Below are 9,183 nucleotides of genomic sequence, written 5' to 3'. Positions count from 1 at the left end.
CTTCTATGATTCTATTCCTGTTAGATTTCCGTATTTATTTTAACTGTGATATCTCATTCTGCCTTATTTCATTATATTTAAACCAGTAGGGCCCTGACCTGATCTCGTCACTACTCGACCGAGGTTAGGCTTGGCACTTACTGGGTACCGTTATGGTGTACTCATGCCCTTTCCTGGACATGTTTTTTGTGTGCAGATCCAGGTTCATTTTACCAGCCTCATCACTAGTTGTAGTCGCTGCTTCTTGTTGGAGACTTCAAGGTACATCTGCCCGCGCCCGCAGATCCGCGGCAGAATTATGCGGACCACGGTGAGGAGTGTGTGGCCGCGACAGAATTATGCGAACTGCGGTGAGGAGGTTCAGAGAGCGCTATATAAGCGAGGTTTAGGGTTTTATTTTACATCTTGGACTTTGGGAGCTTAGTTTGAGGCGAATTTTCGGGAATTTTTCAAGAAAATCATCTGGGTAAGTAATTCTAACTCGGTTTTGGCTAATATTCATGAATATATCATTGAATTCATCATTTGATTCGTGATTTGGGATGGAATTTGACCTAATGCTTAGCATTTTCTTATGGGATTGATTCTTTTAGCTCGTGTTGATTGTATCGAATTGTTTGTGGCTAGATTCGAGGCATTTGGAGGACGGTTCGAGAGGCAAGGGCATCGCAGAGTAGAGTTTTGACCGGTTTGAGGTAAGTAACAATTATAAATCTAGTTCTGAGGGTATGAAACCCCGGATTTCGTATCGTTTTACTATTTTGAAGTGACGCGCATGCTAGGTGACGGGCATGTGAGCGTGCACCGTTGGGGATTGTGAATTGGTCCATCCTGTAGCAACTATAAAGTTGCGTATTTGGTTGAAACTATATGTTAATTATGTGTTTTAGAAAGAGTTTCTGTAAATTGGGCTGAATGCCATAATTGAGCCTTGTGCCAGAGCTGTTTGGGACCCTTAGCGGGCCTTTTCTTACTATCCTCTCACTGTTTTTTGTTGAAAATCTATCCTCAGTCATGTTATACTTATTGATTCAATAACTCAGTCTTTATTTTGATGCATATAAAATGTTGTTTTGGGTTGAGTACCCAGTTTTTTTTATTGAGAGCCCGAGTGGCTTGAGAGGTTTATGACTGTGTGAGGCCGAGGGCCTGATTTGTGAGGATATTTATGGGATCGGGCTGCACGCTGCAGCACATTGTTACTGATTCATGACTGAGTGGGGCCGAGTGCCCGATTGTGAGATATTAAGACTATGGCACGTGAGTTGTCCGTGCGAATTATAATATTGATGTTATAGCGCGTGAGTTGTCCGTGCAGCACGTGAGTTGTCTGTGCGGATTATAGCGCTTGGGCTGTAGGAGCCCGTTCGGCTGCACACCCCTAGTGAGCACGGGTACCCTGATTCTGAGTGATGTTATGCCCGAGGGGTTGTTTACGAGTAATTGTGAGGTTTGCCTGAGGGGCTGTATCTGAGGGATGGTGAGGTTTCCCCGAGGGGCTGTTTATGATTCATATTTGCCCGATGGGCTGTTTATGATTTATATTTGCCCGAAGGGCTGTATGTGGTGATGTTTGCCCGAGGGGCTGTTCATGATTTTCATCACTTTTACTCTCTTTTGCATTGAACCTCTGTTGAAACTGTTGAACAAATATCTTCAAATGATTTTTTACCGAAAACTGGATTTTAAACGAGATGATTTGACTCACATACTGATTTGATAGCAATGTTGTATTTTACTGAGATTTCATGATATGAACTTTATATGCTTTATTGCTCGTCACTACTGCTCAGCCTTTATTTACTTTTGTTACTTACTGAGTTGGCGTACTCACGTTACTCCCTGCACCTTCTGTGCAAATCCAGGTATTTCTGGACCCGGTAGCGGGTGTTGATTATTCAGTTGCAGACCCATCAGAGTTAGCAAGGTAGCTGCCTGGCGGTCGCAGCCCTGCTTTCCTCCATCTTTATCTTCCCTTAGTTGTATTCATTATTTCCCAGACTATGTTAGTCTTGATATTGTCAGACGGTTGTAGTAGATGCTCATGACTGGTGACACCCCGGGCTCTCTTTTTCCGCACTTATGTTTTTGATTTACACTCCTTATGAGGTTCTATATTAAATAGCTTGGGAAATTATCTTGAAAATGAAAATCTTGTTTGTTTTGGTAATGTGTCGACTTATCTAGTACCACGATAGGCGCCATCACGATAGGGTTGATTTTTGGGTCGTGACAGGTATTTACTCTTTTTTCCATGTTTACTAAAATTTTATTATTTTTATTTCTCATCTGGTAAAATCTAATAGCCTTTTCTCTCACCAAAATCATGGTAGTATCTTACTGGTATAATAGGGTACACTGATATTTTTATATTATAGTTGTATCAATTATTTGTATAATATATTACTTGTATACTATTTATACAACATATATAAATGATATATACATATGATATAATTATCTAATGAAGTATACGATGAATAAATATTATTGGTATATAGTATTATATTATTTGGATATGCATAATACGTAGTTCTTTAACCATATATTCGCCGAATACATGAGGAATATATACGACATATATTCGGAATGTGTGAAATTTTATAATCTAGTTTGGTGTACTTTAGTTGCATAAATATAACTATGCAAATACCATATATATTATTAAATATACACATCATATATATAAATAGTATATTTTATATATAGGAAATATATGTGGTATAACCTGTATATATATGTATACTATTAAACGTAATACGTATCATATACATCTCATATATTAATAATTTCAGTCTTCCGTCCCACATTCACTTTCTCCACTGAATCCCCACTTCACCATTTCTCTTGCATCCAATTCATCTCAAGCCCACTTTTCAGTCACTTCTTTCTCAAAAATTTCTTACCTGCCACTCTGAAAAATCATGAATTTCATTATAGAAGACAGAGAATCAATTTTCTGACATGTTCGGTTTGAGATATTTGAAACATCGAAAGAGCCGGTTGAATTTGGAGATTTAGAATATAAATTTAGGATAGCGAGTGTGAAGACATAAATAAGAAGAAAAAAATCTATGCCGTGAGTTGTGATACTGTTAAATCATTAATTGTGGGCATAAACAAAAAATGCTATTAATGGAATAATCAGAAAGTAGTATCATTTTCTTAAATACTAGCTTAAAAATGATCAAACGTGTATTTTTACCTTTTATTATATTTAGTAAAAGTTTCAATAAAATTGTGTTACGCGACACTGCTCAACTTAAACAAAAGATGCCTTTGGACGATCATTATTTTATTCTGTTGTTAAGATAAACAAGTGTCGTATGCTTTTAATTAAAAATACAAAAAAAGACCCAAATAAAATTCTAACGAATTTAAGTTATATACGCTATCAATTTAATAATTTTTAAACTATTAATGTAATTTGACCTGTAATATTAAGTTAATTATTATTTTTATCAAAATATTATTTTTTGTTTATCATAAAAAATTACCTAAACCTAATTTATGAATGATCAGATTATGCAAATGCATGGAATCCTCTCCAACCTATGACCATATTACCAACTACACACATTTTCTTTTTGTGGGTCCTATTACCCCCTGAACTTATTTTTTCCGAATTTATTTAACATTATATGCTCAATTAAAACCGACCCCCATTTAAAATACTATCGGTGTATACACGCGCTAATGGATCCCACCCAATTCCCTTTTATTTTATCAGTTCTCTTTTATTTTTAACTAAATTAAATCCATTCATTAATTAAACCTGACCCCATTCATTTTTTCTACGGTCCAAACCAAATTCTCAATCTCCCCTCTTCGATTCATTCCATAAAATCACTCCAATCATAATTTTCTTTTTATTCTATTGCAAAATCGGCTCTAATATAATGCAAAGAAGTATGTAGTCTCTGTTTTTATGATTTATCGTCCTCGATTCAGTACGATGTTACAATCTAGGGTTTAATTTGATACTGCAGTGTTACAATCAAGGTCAGCGCAGAATCATTAGCTATCTATTCGTCACAATCCAAGACTAAAGGTTAGTTCTTTACCGTATTTAATTGATTTTTTTGTAGTTTAGGATTTTGTAATAAATCTATCACTGTACAAACTTATGAGATTTTGATTTTGAAACTGAGGGGTTTTCATGTCCATTTTAATACTAAATTTTTGATTTTGCATATTTACACTGATGTGTTCTTGGTTGTAAGTAATCAGATAGTTTTCTAGTGATGTCCTATTTTTCGGCATAATAATTTTGTTGGTGGGGATTTCTGTGAATTTATTGAAATTGTTTATTTGCACTCAGGTATGAGTGTGTTTATATTTGTGTCTTTGAGATTGTTTCATGATGGGGTCTTAGAGGTTGAAAGTAGGGAACCAAGATATGTGGGTGGGGTAATGACTGCATATGTGAATGTTGATATGGATACAATATCTTATTTTGAGCTGCTGGACTATATTAAAGAATTAGGTTACAGCACCAATTGCACATTTAGTGTTAGGCCACCTAACAGTGGCATTATAAAAAATATAAACAATGACAGGGAGCTTTCAAGAATTGCATAGTTCTTGCAAAATGGAGCTATCTTGAAAGCATATGTCCAGTACATGGGTAGAGAGAAATCTAGTTTAACTTTTAATAAAGGGGATGAGGCCATTGAAGCAAGTGCTAGTCAAAATATTAGGGTCGGTGAGGAGACTTTAAATGGTGCAGCTGCAGCTTCACCTACACCTACTGATTCAACAGCTCCAGATCCAGTTCCAGATTTATCCTCAACTGAGGAGGGATCTGATAACTCAACTGAAGATAGTTCAAGTTATGAAGACAGTGATTTTTTTGGAGTTGGTGTAGAGGATTATGACAGTAATAGACATGAAGAGTTCATAGAGTTTAGGGCTGAGAGAAAGTCTTTCCAGAGAAGAAAAAGAAAGGAGAGAGCTCATGTTGACCCCGATAATGTTTCATGTGGTGTAGCTGGACCAGATCTGGGGTTTGATGAAATTAAAACAGGTAAAAATTATATAGAAGGTAGGATAGGGAGGGATGAACCATATTACCTAAGTTCTGATGCATGTAACTTTGAAACATATGAAGATGAAGATGGAGAAGAAGTTAGGATAAATCTACCAAGAAGAAGATATTCTTCTACAAAAAAGGTGATTTATGATCCCACAGCTAAGAAAGTTGTGTGGCAGCTGGGTATGATTTTTGCAGATATAGATGAATTTAGAGATGCAGTAACCAAGTATGCAGTAACCAAGTATTCAGTTCAACGGAGGGTTCAGGTGAAAAAGTATGTGAATGAGCCAACAAGAGCCAGAGTGAGGTGCAAGGATAGTTGTTCATGGCTGTTGTATGCAAGCCTTAACACTTCAAGTAATAATTTTGTGCTTAGGACTTATAATCCAGTTCAAATGTAATAGGGCCACCAGAAATTACTTGTGTAATTCTAAATACCTGACTAAAAAGTTTAAAGATACCTGACTAATAGCGGTGAGTTATTAGTTGTTGTGGTTAAGGATGGCAACAACCAAATGCTTCCACCTGCTTGGGCAGTAGTAGAATATGAGAACAAAAATATCTGGACATGGTTTGTTCTTTTCTTATGGATGATTTGGGATTGGAGATGGCAGGGGTTTCACTTTGATTACAGACATGCAAAAGGTATATCATTCCAGCTTTTTTTGATATTCTTTTTTCTGTTTTCATGTATGATTATTAACCAATTTCATTTTCTGTAGGGACTTCTAGCAACAATTCAAGATATTATGCCAACTTGTGAGCATAGGATGTGTGTCAGGCACATCCTTGCAAATTGGTCAAAGAATTGGAGAGGGATTCAGAGGAGGATGTTGTTATGAAAGTGTACTAGAAGTACATATGAGATTGAATCCAAGAAAAACCTGAAAATACTCAGTATGCTTGGTAAGAACATAGTTGATGATCTTTTGTACTATAACAAAGAGACATGATGTAAGGTATATTTTAATATGGATGTCAAGTGTGATGTAATAGATAATAATATGGCTGAAAGTTTTAATGCTTGGATCCTAGCTGCAAAGCACAAGACCATTATTACCATGGTTGAAGAAATAAGAGTCAAGATGATGACTAGAATAACTAAGTTAAGGAAATTTGCAAATACTTGGTCCTGCAACATTTCTCATATGACATTAAAGGTCTTAGAGAAAAATATTGAAAAGTGAATGAGGTGTACAATTTTTTTTAATGGAGATACATAATATTAGGTTAGGGAGGGAATAAACCAACACACTGTTTGCCTAAGAAATAGTACTTGTAGTTATAGGGCCTAGATGTTGAAGGGGATACTATGTCCACATGCCATAGCTGCAATGTGTTATAAAGGGTATTAACCAACTGACTATGTTGATAACTGCTACATGAAGGAGACATATTTGATGACATATTATCACTTCCTTCAACCACTCAATAGTACAGAAATGTGGCCTACATCTACTAACCCTCTTGTTGCACCACCAGTGGTGAAAAGTATGTCTGGCAGGCTCAAAAGATTAGGAGAAAAGATGCAGTTGAAACAAAAAAATCTGGAAAGTTGTCTAAATTTGGACTTGTCATGAGGTGTAGCATCTACAAGGGTAGCGGTCACTACAAGAAGGGGTGTCATGAGAGTGCTAGAGATCCATCAGGTTCAGTAACTGCTACTGCACCATCAAGTATCACTTCTAGTGCTGCCGAAGCATCAAGTTCAGGAAGAAATAGAGGCAGACTAAAGGTAAATATAATATATCTAACGGTATCCACTTTCTTTGAAATTCAAACAATATATCTAACTGTTTGTTAGAAACCAACAAAATGTAGAAGCTGAACCTGCTACAAAAAAAGGGGAGAGGAAAACCTAGAAAATCAACATCTACTGCACCTAATGCCTTTACTGTTGCTGAATTTTCAAGTACTGTAACTTCTGCTGCTGAATTTTTATTAATTGAACCTATTGCAGTAGCTAATACAGGAAAGGGAAAAGGCAGATCAAACAATACAACTCCCTCGGTACCTAATGCAACATCTACTGGTAGTAGAGGTAGGGGAAGAGGAGGATCTAGGAATTCAATGACTGCAGCTAGTAGAGGTAGGGGAAGAGGAGGGTCTTGGAATGCAACTCCATCAACACCTAATGCAACATCTGTTGCTCATCATTCACTTGCCTTTGAATGTTATACATCTAGTACATCTGAAGCACCTAATGTATCTGCTACACCTAATGCCTCTACTGCTACACTAAATAGAGGAAGGGGAAAGGGTGTGAAAAATACAAAACAATTTAAAAGGCCAAGAGTGATGGGAATGGGTGTGTATCAAGCTGAAAATGGCTTCAAAAATTTGAATGTAAGTGATATTATTTTTGTGATATTCAATATGTTTTGTATATTTGTGATAACTTATTGAGTTATTCTTTCTCTGTAGCCTGGCATGCCAAGTAGCAGAATAGTTTCCACGCCAAGTACTAGAATAGTATCCACTGGTCCAATAATGATAACAAGATCATCTGATGTAATTGGTGACATTGGTTTCAAACCAAGTAGTGGGCTGAAATGGAAGGGGAAACCAACAATCACAACAAGAAGGTTTCAAGAGATTAGAGGGCAACATAGAATTCAAACAAGGACTGGTGGTTCAAACCACCTAAGCCAGAATATCAATTCTTCACATCCCCAGTAGATTTGGTTGTTTTTGTTGACTGCAATCTGCAAGCAAATAATTTTTTGATATTTTTGGTTGACTACAAGCAAACATTATTTATCCTAAGCTAAAGATTTGGTTGTTTTTGTTGACTGCAATCTGCAGTTTTTATCCTTTTAGAATGATAATGTATTAGTTTTCAAATATTGCCTTAGTACATTTGATGTTTTGTTGACTGAATTTGGTGGTATTTATGGAATGTTGCAGCTTTATTTCTAAAAAATTCAGTGATGTCTTGCATTGTCATTTGCATAAAAGCTCAATGTAACTTATACATAGTTGTTGAAAGAATCTGGGAATCGATCATACCAAGTGAGCAATTCAATCATAATTAACTTCCACATAACATATACCAAAATGAAGTTACCTATCACAATGACAACAAAACAAAGTTATTACAGCCTTTAACCGAATACTTCTAAATAATTGCTATAACACAAAACAACTGCTATTGCAGGACAACTACTTTATTTGATCACTCTCCAAGTTGCCAACTTGGATTAGGCTGTTGATACACATAACATCAAAGACAAATCACAATACACAAAATGAACTTCCTATTCATCCAGTACCATGTCCTTTTCTTTTTTTCATTTGCCCCATTCTCTTTTCATCATCAATCACAGCCAAATTAATGTTGGCATTTTTCAGACTTTCAAGCTCAACCAACTGCATCTTGAGGTTGTCATAACGCACCAAATCTTCTTCCATTTTTTCACGGCCCAAAACTAACCCTGTCGTGATGGTGCCTATCATGGTACTAGGCAAGCCGGCACATTACCAAAACAAATTAATATTTTCATTTCAAAGATAATTCCAAAGCTATTTAATATAAAACCTTCATAAAGGAGTTCAAATCAAAATAAAAGTGCAGAAAAGAAAGCCCGACATCGGGATGTCACTAGTCATGAGCATCCACTACAACCATCTGACAATATCAAGACCAACATAGTCTGGAAATAATTGAATACAACTAAGGAAAGATAAAGGGGGAGGAAAGCAGGGCTGCGATCGCCGGGCAACTACCTTGCTAACTCCTATGGATCTGCAACTGAATAATTGACACCCACTATCGTGTCCAGAAATGCCTGGATCTGCACACAACGTTCAGGGAGTAACATGAGTACGCCAACTCAGTAAGTAACAACAGTGAATAAAGACTGAGAAGTAGTGACGAACAATAATGCAAGTAAAGTTCATATCCTTGAAACTCAGTAAAATACGACACGCTTTTAAAATCATAGTTTGAATCAAGTCACTTTGTTTAAATCCAGTTCAGTAAAATCATTTGAAAATATTTTTCAACAATTTTCGAACAAAGGTTCAATGCAAAAGAGAGCAAAATAATGAAATCATAAACAGCCCCTCGGGTAAACATCACTCGTATACAGCCCCTTGGGCAAACCTCACCATCACTCATATACAGCCCATCGGGCAAACCTCACCAT

The sequence above is a fragment of the Nicotiana attenuata genome, unplaced genomic scaffold (genome assembly GCF_001879085.1).
Source record: "Nicotiana attenuata strain UT unplaced genomic scaffold, NIATTr2, whole genome shotgun sequence".
In the NCBI taxonomy this organism is placed as follows: domain Eukaryota; kingdom Viridiplantae; phylum Streptophyta; class Magnoliopsida; order Solanales; family Solanaceae; genus Nicotiana; species Nicotiana attenuata.
Note: the sequence above shows the minus strand (reverse complement) of the source record.